At 31.8% G+C, this 17,151-nt stretch overlaps 2 protein-coding genes and 1 long non-coding RNA gene across 3 annotated transcripts in view; 1 reads left to right on the top strand and 2 right to left on the bottom strand.

Annotated features, from left to right (window-relative positions):
* Nucleotides 1-17,151, top strand: part of LOC136275781 (uncharacterized) — a 215,698-nt gene that overhangs the window by 95,336 nt on the left and 103,211 nt on the right. The window lies entirely within an intron of this gene.
* The window catches only part of LOC136275803 (uncharacterized), a 35,923-nt gene that overhangs the window by 8,224 nt on the left and 10,548 nt on the right, over nt 1-17,151 (bottom strand). The window lies entirely within an intron of this gene.
* Nucleotides 7,071-8,544, bottom strand: LOC136275341 (uncharacterized). Its single transcript, XR_010713902.1, has 4 exons — nt 8,452-8,544; nt 7,916-8,028; nt 7,401-7,439; nt 7,071-7,300 (listed from the first exon to the last, which is right to left on the bottom strand). It is a non-coding gene; the product is annotated as an uncharacterized lncRNA (long non-coding RNA).

Below are 17,151 nucleotides of genomic sequence, written 5' to 3'. Positions count from 1 at the left end.
ACTTTCGTCAACGTTGCAGGCCTGATGTCTGATGATAAGTCAAAGCTCAAAGTAGCAAAAAAAACCCCACAGAACTTTACAGATTTTTACTTCTACGGAGCAAACAACGAGTAATCTTGTGTCTGTATGAGAACAAGTAAGATTAACTGTTCGATCAAATCAAAGTAAGAGGAAGGGATATCATCTCCTATATATCATCTCCTTTCACGGGGCGAAACTGCTAAGAACGAAGCAGATTTTTTTCTGAGATCACAAGATATAAATGATAAACTATTTTTCATTTAAAAGTTTACGAAAAACCTCGCACAATTTTTCAACATCATTATCTGGCCTTTTAAGAGTGAAATTGAAGTTATATATATACTACCACCGCCCCCGAACCCCTCCTCCCCCACTGCTTAGCATTATAAAGATTTATGAAAGTTGTTTTGGTATTTGTTTGTTTGTTCGTTTTTTGGTTGTCAAGATTTTTTGATGAGTCTGCCCCCCCCCCCAACTTTCAAAAACGATGCTACGTGTCTTCAAAGCGCAGTGCGAATTAACAACGGGGGTTTAAATTTCCCTTTATTAACACGGACGTCAATTTTAATTTATTTATTACTAACTATTTACTAAATAACTCAAACAGGCGTGGATTTTGTAGTCGATTAATTATTCAAGTACAGCGATCAGCCATTTTGCCACACCCTCTCTAACATCGAGAATCAAAGCTGTTTAAAATGTCTTTGTTTTTGTTATTTTTTTTTTTATATATTCTTAAATAGTGTTAAATGTAAAGCTACATTTTATTTTCTTTGTTTTTTCCATGTTATTTATTTCTTTTGTCCTGAAGAAGGGAGAAGTTGTCGAAAATTTGACAATTACATTAAATGTTCGTGTCGTTCTGTGATATTGCGTTTGCTTTTTTGATCGAGACTTTTTATAAGAGTCAGAAATGAACTATGACTGATTTATCTACTTTGACAAATTACGGTTGTAATTTTCAAGAACGCGTTGTTACGATGTCGATCCATAAACATTGTCTTACGTGAATCTTAAGCCATAATAATTTATCCCCGCGATTAACGTTAATGTAAAAAAAAATGAATGATTAAAACTTCGTATGACAAAATACTGATAAGTTTTCTTTTCTTTATGCCTAAATCATGTTTTCATTACACATCTAGGTGTGTTTTAGCGAAAGTCGGTTAGTTTGAGTACGTATGTCACATTGTAAAAGTTACAATGTACCTCTGCGATTATCTATTAAACATGTGACCTATCTCAAAAACCCTAACCTCATCAAGCATCCGAAACATATGGCTCAGATTCAGCATTTATGCCTGTCAGGTGCATCAGTAGCATTAGACGCATCAATCATAACATTTTAATGAAGTTAGGACCAGTTATCACTAAGATATAATCATCAAAGGGCACCTGCTCCAAAAACTTAAACCAGTAATAACTTAGATATAGGACCTGTCTATATCTGCCTATATCAAAAACTTTAACCAGCTCATAGCATAAGCTCCCCCCCCCCCTTCCCACGACTTCGTTTTGGTGAGCTAAAACGTAGTGACCTAGATTATTCTTGCGCTACTTTGACATCTTGATCCAGACTGCTGTAATGCAGGAATAACAGCGGATTGCGCAAACAATGTTATGTAAGGGAAAACATTTGCAATTATTATACTTTCATATTAAATACTGAAATCTGATTGGTTTAGACGCAGTTGATAATCCGTTCTATTACCCTCAGCGTTAGCAACACACTTAGCAACGGGTAACACAACGAATTGTTACATGCGCGTAAATTATAGGAGTACAGTTCGCCGTAGAAATCACGTTATTTCTATATAAAAGCAGTAACAATTCTCTAAAATTAAGACATTCAGTATAATAAAAAATTTTAATAGTGCCTGTTTGGGAGGATAACAGTTGAAATTGACACCCCTCTTCCCCGCTTCGCGTCGGTTGACAATGGTTTCCTCGGGGTGTCAATTTCAACTGTTACCCTCCCAAACAGGAACTATTTATATAGTGTAAATATAGGAGAATAAAAGGTAGTAGATATACAATGTAGCTTATTCATAATACATATTTTTTGTAACGCAAAACTTCTATTTGAAAGAAAAATGTAATCATAGAAGAAAAATAACCATATAATCTTTAATTTTCCGATAGATTGCATTGTTATGTGCAGACATACATGTACTTGGCCAATCCAAACTTAAGTAGGATGTGTACTCTGGTCTTCACATACTTGTATAAAGTTCACTGGTATCATAAAGTACATATGACGACGTTTTAGATATCACGGGTTGCCTAGATATCATATCTACAAATATACGAGAGACAGCTACATGCGATGAAAGGGTTATTTTACACATTTAACTTTAAAAATGAAGTAAAACTTTGTTTACATCTTCCAACGACAGAACCCTAACATAAGCATCAAATAGGAATTGAATCAAGTGAAATTGACTGTAATATACACTTAAAAAGATGTTTCAAAACTACCCAACAAAAAATTCCTTCATTTTTTTAAAGCTATGTATTCTTTAATGAATAATAGTTATTTGCAGATTCGGCAGTTGGTAAAACCTGATGTTTTGACGTTCATCTTCCTAAAATATTGATAAATATCCGGTCCAATCAAATCAATGTACTCCTTTCCCTTTCTATACTCTTTAAACCATCAGCATCAGACTTGAAGAACTTCGTGTATATCATCCACCGATACATATTTGTCTTATATACAATCAGATCCTATTAGATATGAACGATGATATACATTACATGTAATGAACCTGCGACTAAAAAGGGGACATCTAACTTCTAGTACTATATAATTATATTATATAACACGTCCATACGATACACAGTGTATCGTATGGGGGGTTGAATATTTAAATGAAGGGACCTCAATAAAAAAAAATACCGAACAATTTGAAATACACTTTAAAACATATTGATGAAAAAAAAATGACAATAACAAACCGACAACTATCTAAAAAAAATCCATAAAACGAAATACAAATTCAAAGCAGGGCAACTCGGACCTCCAAAAAGATAATGGTAGTGTCAGGTGCCTAGGAGAAGTGAGCATCCTCTGTCGCACCCGCCGTGTGCTCTTTGTCGTAATCGGGGAAAAACGGAAAAGTCCGTAGACAATTAGGTGATTAATTTTGGTCTAACAATTTGTATGAAAAACGTCAGTCAGCATGCGACCCAGTGGAAGATTGTATTTCCTGACAAGGTCGTTGTATCTATCATTAGAACTTACGAAAAGATGACTTCAAAGGAGACTGTTTACACCCGGAAAATTTCAAGTGTCTAGTTAAAACCATTTTAAAATATACCCTGAACAAAATTACCTTTTGAAATTATAGAATGACGTTCCGTTAAAAAGAAATTGAGCTCATTCTTGAAATTTCAAAAGCTTTATGGCATTGTCCCTTCACATAAACTCGTTGAAATTGATTGAACACTTTTGTAGACTTGAAACCGAACGGGAAGCAGAATGGGAAAAAAACTAGAGCCGAGAGGTCCTGTTACAGCTTCAAATCAAGAAAGGATTGTCAATCAGTCTTAATAAAACTATCCACCTTCTCCTTACACTTTTTAGGGTCTTACAGATATTGATAGGAGGTCATTTTCACCCTACCTTAACTTCTGACCAAACAGGGCTTTAGAAAATCAATTTGAACTCTTGAAAATTAGTTCATGCCTATTTTCTATGTATTAATGTAACCCCCAGACTGCAGAGTATTGAAGACTTAGATCGCTCAAAAAACGGATAAAGGCATGTCTGTGATAAGTTGGGGATATATTTAGACAAGAAAAGAATTGACTGCTACTTTAAAACACTAGTCCGCAAAGGGAGCTATTCCCTATAAGCAAAATGAAAGCGGATATGCATGTCTTCATGTGAAGATTTTAACTCTATACAATATAGTATACAATATCCAAACAATACTATATTGCTATTTGATTGATAAGATAATGAAGAACAACTTTTCCAGCGACATCATTATCGTGGCATGTATCGTTTTTTAGTTATACAGCAAAGTCGTTCCGGGCACCTAGATCCCTTATTTAAGGGGCAGCCCCTTTTTCTGGTCTTAAATGAAAGCCCTTTAATTCATGCACAACTTTTGTTCTATATGCATTTAGAAAATATTTCAAACTACAAAGTTACGAAGCAAAAAAAAACATGATTAAAAATTAGCAATTTTTAAAACATGGATTTCAATTATATAGATCAGGTGGTACAATTGGAAAAAAACTAAGATACAAAAATCAGAGGACAACATTCAAAGTGTCAATTTTGAAGATTTCTCACTCTGATTTATTTGCTACGGACCATTTCGGAGCCTTTGTCCAAAAACGAATGCCCCTAAAATATTTTTAAAAGGGGCATAACTCGAACCCCGAAATTACGATTTCTCATTTTAAGTGACTTAAAAACTAAATCTAATTTACAATACACCCTGAAAATTTGAATGAAATTAAGAAATGAAGATAATAATTTTTCTATTGATCGACGTATCAAAGAAAAAATTGACCGGAAAACTTCATCAATGCGCGTAGCGCATTGATGAAAAAGTTTTCCGGTCAATTTTTTCTTTGATACGTCGATCAATAGAAAAAATATTATCTTCATTTCTTATCATTTAATAAAACATTTTCAAATCAAAAAATGTTAAGTGTCATTGATCAAAAAAGTAAATAATGTAAATGAAGCGGCGCGTATGAATACAAAACAACAACAGCAACAATATTCAAAATGAATGCGCCTTCAGCTGATGCAGAGCTACTGAGTTGAATTAATGGATTAAACACAAATAGTGAGTTAAAATCTGAACCGGCTGAATTGAAAACAAAAGGAAAATACATGCGATATCTTGTGATATTATTCTCTGTGCTGAAAAATTCGTAATAAAACTAGTTTTCATGTGTGATCGCTGGAATATGCAACTGGACATAACCAATCAAGGAGAGGCGATCGTGGACGAAAATAGTTGATATGTCGACAAAGAATAGTATGTATAAGCAACTTTTGTAAACGTTGTGGTAACTAGCTAGCCAATGATGTACTTAAATGGTATATCTGCCGCTTGGAATACCCCGGAGGAGTTGATGCAATACTCTTAGCTTTGCTTTACGATGCTTATTCTGATGACCGATCATGTAACGTTACGTGTGTAAATTAAAAATTATCGTTACCAAATTTGAACAGCAGTGTTACCGTGAAAGTGTATAGGCCTATATGTTCTTTATAATTAATCTGGAAAAGAAACAGCCAGCCTCGCAGTAATGTTGATTGATCTCAAGCAGACGAAATCGTGAGAAGACGCTTAATTTTCTATTTCGTGAATCAAATAATGTGTTTTGTTTATTTTTGAAGGTTAAACTTTCAAATTTTTATGTTTATAAAATTGTATTTTGTCTGCTGACAATAAAACAGACATAACTTTACATTTTGTTGACAGTGCTTATTTTGGAAATTCCTGTTCTATAAATAGTGTTAGATCAGAACAGTTTAGAAAAGTAGATCCGGCAAAATTTTATTGATGCAGGTATCAAAGAAATTTTTCGACCAATCAGAAGCGCCAATATCTCATCAAACGAATAAATATTAAATGATTCGGACAACAAGCAAAAAAGTTATCAAGGTTTAAAACACGTCTACAAGAAGAATAACAATAATGAAGAATTACCATCAGAATCAGTACAAGGTCTTCCGTTGGAAACATGACTAACTGCATTGAGGAGATAGTATAGTTGATATATAAGAATAAGTAGATGCTTATTCAAAACATTCTAAATGAAACAAACAATATTTATATATGAAAGAATAGGTGCATCTATGACAATATTTAATTAATAAACTGAAGGTCTTTTTTATGGAGACAATACAAAGAAAAGTCAACTGATGATGAAAGAACACAACGTGAATACCTAATTCTCAAGTAAAGATGTGAAATAAAAAAAACCCCAGAAAGCGTCAAAGTAGTAACTTTCGCTATACAAAGATGTTTATCTATGTTTACAAATAAAGGTTTTAAAAAGAAGACAATTCATTTGCTATTTCAATGCTATTATTCTTTATCCTCATAAAAATAGATTAAATTTCATTACGAAACACATCTTTGTATTGTCTCCATTTTTCTCCATGGATTTGTAAAACAGGTTTTATTTCGCCGTGTGCAACATCCGATAGGATGTTTTTTCCTTTAACCCATGGTTTTAACTCTTTCGGGTTGCATAATGCAAGCAGTTTATCAAAGTGATAGGTTCCAAACACGATAAGAGTCATTCTCTTTATGACGTCATGTTGTAATCTGTAAACAGACAGATCTGCTTCTTTGTTTACAAACTCCTCCGGTATTATGGAAGTTATATACTCTTTACTCATGTATTTCTCTTCAAGCTTTTTTTTTTTAGGATATTCCTTGCCTATTTTGACTTGTCTATTCTGTGGCTTCAGTTTCAGTAATGTTATTTTGTTCAGTTCTGCTGCTGATTTCTTTTTTATTGGAATCGCAATTGCACGACTCCAGTATTTCATGTAACATTGCGGTTTGGTTGTCGACACTAATCACCATGTTATTTAGACTCATGTACACCAATATTAGAAACTTTTCTTCATCAGAGGTGTGCATAATTTCTAAATATGACTTGAAATATTTTAAAGGACAATTTCGAAATAACACTGGACCAACTCTTTGGAAAAAGGTACATCTACAAAACAGAGCACATATTTCTGAGTAACCTAAAAAATGGTCCTTGCCTTTTCCAACTGCCAGTTTTTCAACTTCACTGAAATTTTTATGCCGACATAAAGTTACAAATTGTGAATATAGGATCTGAGTCCGATCTCCTTTTGTAAAACTCTCTGATAAATCTATGCATTTTGTTTCCTTTCCAAGGTATCTGACAAATTTACCGATATTTTCTCGATCTTCATCAATTAGAAAGATTATGAAAACTTTTGTATATTCTTTTGGAGAAGACATATTTTCAAATAACATGAGCATTTTCTCTTCTAGGTTTTTCTTTTCTGACTGTGATGTTTCTATAGCAAGTGTCATGTCTACGATAATTGGTTCATGGTGTTCCGTAACGTCAAATGTAAGAGGATCGCTGATTATTAACGGTGATGAATTCGTGACAGCCACGTATACTTGTTTAGCTGTTGACCTTTTGCCTGATCCCCATCGGCCTACCAAACAGAGTACTTTACCACCACTGGTGATAAATTTCACTCCTTCGTGAAAGGCTGATGTTTTATGGAAAGGTTTCTCTAAGCTGAAATCTAATAAGTCAAAAAAATAATTATTTATCAAGTCATACATTGTTATGCCAGAATGTAAAAATATTAAGCATTGATATCTTTAGTAGAGAACTGGACATACCATCCTCCGGAATTTCTTTATTTCCCCTCCTGTATTGTCCTAAAAACAGAATAAAATATGACATTTCAAATATTATTATTTATTCAGAAATACAAACTTGGGCAATACAGTCCATCAGCTTAATAATATTATTATAATTAATATTTTTATTGTTAAATAATATTACTATTATGTCTTTGAAATGAAAAATAAATATAGTGATAATGAATTTTTTTAGAGATTGCCATTGCTTCGATGACGTAGCTATCCTTAAACATGTCATCAGAGTTATTGCAGTACATAATTAAAAGATATATTGAAAATGCACTAAATGGTTTATGATTCATCATTGATTATGCACTTCCAGTTGGTAAAATATTTTTTAAAACACTATTTCAAATCATAAAAATTACTTGCATGCAGTTCTTCTTTATAATGTTGATATGTAACTAATCAAAAGAAAACTTATAAAGGTTTGTGCTGTTTGTATTTATTTCTATAAATATTTTTTGTAAACTTAGTTTTAAAAAACTTACTTCTTCTGCAAATACAATGCCCGATTAAAAACAGTGCAAAGAAAACAATGAACAAAGATGCAGGAACTCCGATTAATATCCCCAGCGGCAATGAGACTGTTTCGTTTGAAACACTAAAATAATAGTAAAAAAACGTAGTCAAAAAAAACGTAATAATAGTTATTAACATTTTAGTGAAAATACGTTTTCGTTAAATCACGAGCGCTGATTAAAAAAAGGCTTATGAAATGGTAGCGTATAGTTCTAATTGTTGATTTTCACTTACGGTTGTTAAAATCTAAGTAAAGTATTTGTTTTATGTCAATCCCCATCCTTTTCAAAATTGAAATACTTACAAATCACATGGAAAATTACTAATACATCTGTTTCGGACCCCCCCCCCCCCCCCCGAAAAATTTTCAGATTGGATTTTTTTTCATCTAAAATGTATTCCATAGAAATATATAGTATTTCGGGCAGGAAGTGATCATTTAACAACTTCTACAACTAACTTAAATATTTACAGTAGTTGTAATAAAGGAACACAAAAGACTTACTTTTCACCATCAGTAAACGTTTTGTTCAAACATACAGGATATGAAAAGATATAAGAAACCTATACTTTGCAAAAGCTTCCTGACAAAATATAATGTCGACAAAACATAAAAGGTTATCACACTCGAGTGACTGATTGGCAGCAATAGCAGGAATACCAAATGTACAAACATGGAATCCGGATCCAAGGATTGTATCATTTCTTTAATTGGTAATATTTGGTTCCTTTTATAAACCTACATGTTTGACCATCTGTATGAACTTTGCAATGTATGAACTTTGCAATGACGTAATAAAGATTACTGCGCTAAGGCGGCTTATTGTTTGACGATTACATTGCTCTAAACATAAAAACAATCTAATGTGAAATTATTGGCCTTTCTAAAACGTTTCTGTCAAATATTCTGAGGAGGTCATCGGACTTTAAACACAAAATTAAATCATATGACCAACCAAGTTCATATTACCGTGAGCATTTGAAAACGCTAATTTTCATAAATGTTTACATTTGCAAATATTGTTTAAAATAAGTAACCAACAAAAGAGAAAAAAAATGTTCATTTCTGTATATTTACATTTACAAATATGCGTCCTTATATGAACCAAAAAAAGAGCCAAAACGTTCAGTTCTTTGTGAACTCTTTTATGATATGTAATGACTACCTGATATTTTCACGCGATGATGCTTTGACGGTTGTGTTATTGTAAACGTCAAACCATCGTTATAGTAATAATTGCGCTATTGTAAACGTAAAACCACCGTCATAGTAATGATTGCATTATTGTAAACATATAATTACCGTAATCATAATGAATCATAATGATTCTGAACAATTTGCCTTTCTCAAACGCAAATATAAGGAAAAAACAGCAATGTTAAAATGTTGCGTGATGAAACCTTTTGAGAAGCCCTTTGGGCTTCACAGGATTTGATCATGTGACCAACTAATTTTTTCATTCATTTTTTCATTTTCAACTAATTTTTTAATCTGTGTTTATATCTTCTTTTTTTTTTAAATTGAATAAACTTTTATCGTTAAAATAATAATTCACAAGCACTCAAATAATGAAATAAATGTACATGTATACAGTTCGCATATATAAATAAATAAAAGCCACCCTACTGTCAAATTATAGTGGATGTGGATAGACAATAATAGTTGTATGTTATGAAAATTCGTTGACAATACTAGTTAAAGAACCACATAGTTTAAGAAAAACTTACACTTATAAATTTCATTCGACCAAATTCGTGTGCTTGGACACGATCCAGTCGTCACATTACAGGAAACTGTATCAAGCGTGTTGGCCCCGGTGTTGTATATCGGACAGTAGTCTATGGAAAAAAAGTAAGGCTATAATTAAAATATATTCATGTCATTGACATACACGTTATTATATAAAGATTTTAATACACAAAGATTTTGATACATAAATAATTTTGTTTAAATAGCAATACACGTTTTCAGCATTATATTTATTTATTTTGCACTTTTAAAACAATTTATATTAATTCCCTTATATCCTCATTACATGTCCCATGTAGCTAATACACATTAAAAGACGAAACGCCGACAACTTTTTATTTGAATAGAAATTTTGTGAATATTGTGTCAGTATTCTGTTTTGTCCTTCCAATTACTGACTCGACTTTTATGTGAAAGTGTTTTTGACGGCGCAATTTAGGTCTTTTTGGCTTGAAATATTTTTCTGAAGGGTAAACTTCTCAGAAGCTGACAAAGCGAAAAGTCATAATGATATTTTTTTGTATTGCTATTTGTATAAACAAAATGTCTGTTTGATATATAAGCAAGACACAGAGCTTTATGTCAATGCTATGTTTGTACACAGAGCTGATGTCATGCTTTAGTTTGTTTATATTTTAAATGCAGCTATGCTGAATAGGAAATACTAAGTTTAAAGTCTTATGTCGAATGTAAGGAACTCATGTGAACAAAAACATGACTCAAACCAATCTATGTATCTTGTTTATAATTCTACGACTGATACTGAAAATTTGGTTGATCATTATAGAAATGTTTGCTAAAGGGATGGTAGCTGTAACTTACTTGTTATTGAATAAAGATGAAAATAATGGGTGGGCCTTAGTAAAATAGAGTGATATGCCTGTCAATACATTGATTATAATAGCCCTTAAATATCAAGTGACAACATTTTTCATTCAAATGTATTCATCGATCAAGTGAATAAGGTTATAAAACGTCACACGATTTAACGCCAGGTAAACAGCAATTGTTTATTGATGGGGAAGACCAATTAAATTTTTTAATGTTTTTAATTTGAGCAATTGAGATATAATTTTCTTCTTTCACATTTAGGATTTTTTTAAATGAAATACAATAAGTAATAAGTAGTTGACGAAGAAAATGTACCTATATGCTCATATATTTTGATCACTTTATAAAGTGTTGGGTGGAGGGGGGGTGGGGGGCAGAATTAAAATAAAGGGATTGGGAAGTTACAATTGTACCCCTACCAAAACTTGAGTTTAATATCATCTTGCATAGGATATTCTTGTGGTAAAAATGGTATTCATAAAGGTACAATGAAAAAGATTAAGTGTATGCAAAACATGTGTAAAATTTGGATACTAAATAACAGTATTTTTTTTTTGTTATTTTACCGAGGGGACATATGGCAAAATATCCTTTGAACGTCAATACCAAGCCATTGTTGTTCAGGTGAGCGATGTGGCTCCATGGGCCTCTTGTTGATATTTTTTGATTTTGTTGTTGAGTTGATCCAGGAAATCAAATATGTTCATAGAAGTGCAATTTCTTATGATACTGCATTGATAAGACAATTGGCCACAAAAGAATCATTCATAAATCTTTCATTTTCACCTCACACGTGAAAACTTATGTTCCCGAGTGTTAAAGGGACTTGGACACGATTTGACTTCGAATTTTCGAATTTTATTTTTCCCTTTTCACTGTTTATATTGATAAATATAGACGTTTTTAATGCTATGTCAAAATTTGAAAGTCAAATATCAAATAATAAGCAAGATACAGAGTTCATAATTCTTTGTTTTGTAAACAAAGCTCGAATGTTTTCATTTTTACATATGTGTTGTATTGGTTACGATTCAATCAGATGTATCTTTCTTTGTTGATACTAGTATTTATGAAGATATTGAGTTATTTTAAATTGTTTTTTAATGTCATTTTTTCTAAGAAATGGTAAATCTCTACATTACATATTTTGTAAACAACTATAAGACTCGAGCTTTGTTTACATAACAACCAATTCTTATCTCTGTATCTCGCTTGTAACTTGACTTTAACATTCAACATTTTGGTCAATCATTTAAAATGCACTAGTAAACCATTTTATACATAAAAAATATTTTAAAAATTTTTTGATATCAAATCGTTTGCAAGTCCTTTAATGAAACCACAGTACACAGAAAAGAGACAAGAATGAATGACGAGGTTTGCATGTTTAAACAAATAAAAAGCAAATTAAATAGCTACAAGGAAGCATTCTTTCAGTTTTATGGGGATATATCAAACGACGGTCTGTACATAGTGAACACGACCAACGCGTATCTTTATCCCCCAAAAACTTAAGATTTAGTTAATAAACACTTTGCATTTGATTTTAGGAAAAGGTTTATACAAAGCGAATAGAAGTTAATGTAAATAAAACATTACAATGATTGGCCAAGATATGTTACTGGAATTTAAAATGATTTAATTGAATGTCAATCTAATTAAAATTAGACCCTTCACGCTTTCGTATTTGATATGTCGCCTCACAGCGACATATCAAATACGAAAGCGTGAAGGATCTAATTTTAATTAGATTGATTGAATGTGATATTAAATTAAACAAAACGACGACACTTTTTTACCCCATTATGCCAATTCTATACTTCCAGACTAGAGGTAATTTAGTTAGTTTCATTCAAAAAATTCATCTGTTTATCCAGAAAAATGAAAAGGGTCTGCATTTTTTAGTATCATTTATTAAACTGTAAATTTTATAGTGCTCACAGCTAAAGCATAACGATGCTAACTTACATTTAAATTGATGGACGTTAATACGCAAATCAGGTGTAAAAGTAGAACAATATTCAAGGTTTCGGTTTCGTTTCTAATAATATCTCGGTTTAAAAACCAGAGAGACAGCAAACAAAATTTACACACAACTATCTCTAAATCTGATATATATCGGTTAAATTTCAAGCATTGTAGTCATAAAAAAGAAATAACGTTTTTAAGTAGGTATTACGTGTTCTGTACTTACTTGGATCAACCCAGATATGTTGTATACATAATTCAACTAATCTGTTGTTTTCGTCTGAGACGCAATGGTAGTCATTCCCGGGACTCGAACATTGAAGAGAAACTGCATCTTGCCTCCAAACAGATTCTTCAAAAGCACAAGGCCCTTTCCTTAGCTTATAATTAAACATGGCCAATAGCGAGGAAAAGCCCAGCACAACTTGTCTAATAAGTAAAATCGCACTTGCGTCACTGAGTCACGTGAAATTCGAAAAGTCGATAATGGGAAGTTCGAAACTTACTTTGTATTAGCTATTAATACCAATTGGTATTTCATGCCTGATTATTTTTCCAGAATATTATTTTAATATACTTCATTTTTAATCCATATGAATTGTCTTTTTTTTTACCAAACCAAACAAAAGTAAAAATGTTGCTTGCAGAAGTTACAGGACCACTGATATTTTTAACTAGTCTAGGAAGAATGTAGGTAAATCGTTATTTGTAAGGAAATGATACAGAATAAAATAAAATTTCAATAAGTCGACCTTTGATTTGTTAAGCAAACCTAGACATATTACGAAATATTAAACAATACTGTCGCACACAAAAATTGTCCTATTCATTCAGGAATGGTTCTGAAAAAAACCTGCTGACCATTTAAAGGAAACGGGGATTAAAAGACAAATTTTTTGATAGTGTCGTATAAAAATCAAATCTTCATAAATCATTGCACAGTGGACGCCTATCACTTTAATCTTGATTTTCACCACCATTGCTCATTCGATTTTTATCTATGACGTCAACTAAATTACATTCTTCCCGCAAATTTGTAAACAATTGAAAATTTCATATTTGCTTTATATTTTGCATTCGGAAGTAGAGAGCGCAGGTCTGCTCAAGTAAGATTTTAACATATGTTTTTCATCAGATAATTATACACATTTTACTAAAAAATGATACTTGAGCAAGCCTGCGCTAAATGTTTCCCAGTCGAAAAACCATCGGAAAACATCCATATTTCGCTTCAAAACATCAATTTATCAAAATTAGGCAATCATCGTGACGTCATTTTTACATAATGACGTCATTGTATTGATAACCTTTTGCATTCTTCTTTTTAATATGATTCTAACTATCTTCACCCTTAATTTTAAAGTGCTTTATAAAACTTTAATTTTGGGGGCAAAAAATGCATAAAACCGCACGTAGTCCTTTAATGTTATTTGACCGTACTTCCAATTTACAATTTTATACTTATTCAAAATAGTGTACAGCAAAAGACTTAATGACCTTTAAAAGAAAATTGGTTTTCATCAAACAAATCCTGCAGCATGATTAAAGAATAAACACTATGCCGGATCATTATGCCAGTTCCATAATGGCATTTTTGCATCCGCTTAAGATGCAGTTCCGTTAAAATCCATATATACAATATGATAGACCATTGTTTAGAGAGTATATAACCATTTTTGTTTTTAGTGTGCCATGTAAGATATTTACTTTTAAAAATTAATATCCCATAAGAGAATAATAATTCAGTGGAAATAAATTTTCTACAGGAAATATTGAAAATCCTATAAGATTTTCCAAAAATTTTAAAGGACTTTTATTTCGTGTAAGAACAAAGTCCTGCTGGAATTTGATTCAGACGGGTAGTTTTCCTATAGGAGATTTAGATATCCTTTCGGATTTTGAAATCCTACGGGAGTTTTGTTCAAATCCTATCGGAATTTAAATTCGTATTGGAAGTTCTTTTATTCCGGTAGGAAATGCCAAACATCCTATAGGAAAAAATTCTGTCCTGTAAGAAAGATTATTTACCTGTAAGAATTTATTTTCTAAAGGTAAATATCTCACTTGAAAAGGTGAGATACATTTATATTTAAAAAATGGTTATAAAAGCTTTAAGCAATGGTCTTTCGTATGGCATATTTTATTTTTTCGATATATGCAACTGAAGCGGGTGCAAAAAAGCTTCGGCATAATTATCCGGAACAGTATTTATACTAAGATTTTTAACATCAAAATGTCAAATCATTCCTTATTGAAATCACTAAGAATGATTTTGTTTACAAGGATTTAAAGGAGATGTTTCAGTACATGTGATTGCAAATCATTAATACTTTGAAATTACTGTTTTATTGAAAATTTATGGGTTTATATAAATTTAATTATTTTTAAAAAGTCAATAAATTATTGCAGTTTATAATTATAAGATAGAATTTGTCGGTTAAAAGATGTTATGTTTATTTATTTTATTTTTATGTAACAATAACTTAGAAGTCAATGTTTAGTTAGTTATTTTATAGTTAGTTAACAGGTATAGCTTTGTTCAAAATCTTTGTTTATTTGTAAATAGTTTCATTTTTTAAATCTTTTTTTGCTCACTTGGGGTTCTGTTGTTTTAATGAAGTTACTCAACAATTTCAGTGTGGCCATATAATGAAATTGTATTATCTTACAATTCTTTTTACTCCATTCCTATATGTTTATAAAATCAAGATAAACTAAATGGTTAAACTAAATGAATTGTTATTATGTACATGTATATAGTGGACTTTTGTAGTAAAATTGTGAAATTCAGTGCCCATTTGGCAGGGGTTGAGGGGTGAAAAATATGGTCGTATAGTCACTCGGTAAAGTTCTGATCACCTTTTGTCCGTCGTCTGTCTGTCTGTCTGTCCGTCCGTCTGTAAACTTTTTACATTTTGAACTTCTTCTCTAGAACCGCGTATCCAATTTTAACCAAATTTGGCACAAAGCATCCTTATGGGAGGGCAAATATAAATTGCAGAAATAAAAGTCCGATCTGTATTCAAAGCGGAGAAACCTTGAAACTGTAGAAAAGGGGGGGGGTGCATTTTTAAAAATCTTCTTCTCAAGAACTACTGAGTCCAATTCAACGTAGTTTAGCATAAATTATCCTTATGGGAAGGAAAATATAAATTGCAAAAATTAAGGGCTAATTCTGTTTCAAATCTGAGTTATTACGAAAATAATAATAAAGGAAAGGCGTGTTTCAATAAGTTTAATAGCTTCGGGTTCGGCATCCGGTAAAATTGGTAGGCAAGACTTCGCCTTGGCAAAACAAAAGATTGGCAGTTATTAATCTGCCAATCTCATTAAAATTTCAGGATATTTGATGGACCAGTATATTTGTATTCGCTGTAAATATTGCTGCAAAATAATGCGTATTTGGAATTGACGATTGCCGATCTGCCCCGGCTTTTATATTGCCACGGCCCGGGTTTGCATACCCTTTTAACCAAGACTCGTATTCCATACTCCTAAAACGAGGTTCTTTGTTTAAAGCAGCCATGTGATTATACGAAAAAGGGTCGATCTGACTATGATAAATTTGCTTGTTGTGCAACAGTTCGCGTATGAAGGGAAATATTTGAAAAATGCAAAATACATTGGTGCCAATTTTGTGAAGTAAATTGAGGCTAATTAGTTCAATGCGTTGACAGTTTTCACACATGACGTTTGTGTTACCTTGTTCTGATTTTCGTTTCGTTTTCATTATTTATGCTTTGTAACCTGGGAACTATCGTCTGTATTTCGTGATTTTTACGCATCAAATCAAACAGAGACTTCGGTAAATCAAACAATTAACTGTTTACATGCGCAAATTAAGCAAAATCTGATGTATCAAAAAAGTACTGAAATACAATTCATTCTATCGGTAATTCGGCATTATCTTTTGCGTAATGGTAGATTAATGCAAAAGGTTTTGTTGAGATGCTCGGCATTTTCTCGAGTTTATTCAGTTCAAATAGAGTTTGATATCGCTGACGGAAATATGTAGGTATATACATGTATATATATGATTCATTTCGAAAAAATAAATTGTGTTCTTTATTTGTTATAGTGTATGTTTCTTGTGTTTAATAGTTTGCAATTTCTATTTACTAACCATATTTGAGTGTTAAGCTTCAAATTACAAGCAAGATACAGAGATTTGCTCACAATTCTATTTTTGTACACAGATCTTAAAAACTAAAGATTAAAAAAGTAAAAAAATTGTCAATATTTATTAAGAAAATTCTCAAAGTATGTTCTTCCAGAAACCAACTTTAACAACTTATTGTATTGTAAACTTAACCTTTTTTCGTCATTATTACTCCTACTGTTCATGTGATCCTTGACTGTGTTTGTGTACATTTGTATAAACTGGTTTTGAACCTCGAATACCAGTGAACTGGTCTTGAGTGAATAAAAGAAAATCTTAGGCCATTCTTTTTTTCCATTTTAAATGCTGAATAGGAAATGCCAAGTTAAAAATCTTAAGCTGAATGTAATAAACGCATATGAACAAAATATGACTCAAACCTAGGCGAACTGTGAGCTCTGTATCTTCCTTATAATTCTACGATTGACGCTGAAATTTTGGTTGAACATTAGAAATTCTTAGGTACTTACTTGTACAAACAAAATAAAAGAATGATA

This window comes from Magallana gigas, chromosome 5 (genome assembly GCF_963853765.1).
Source record: "Magallana gigas chromosome 5, xbMagGiga1.1, whole genome shotgun sequence".
Lineage (NCBI taxonomy): Eukaryota > Metazoa > Mollusca > Bivalvia > Ostreida > Ostreidae > Magallana > Magallana gigas.
The sequence above is the reverse complement of the archived record's forward strand: the minus strand, read 5'-3'. Positions and strand labels throughout refer to the sequence as shown.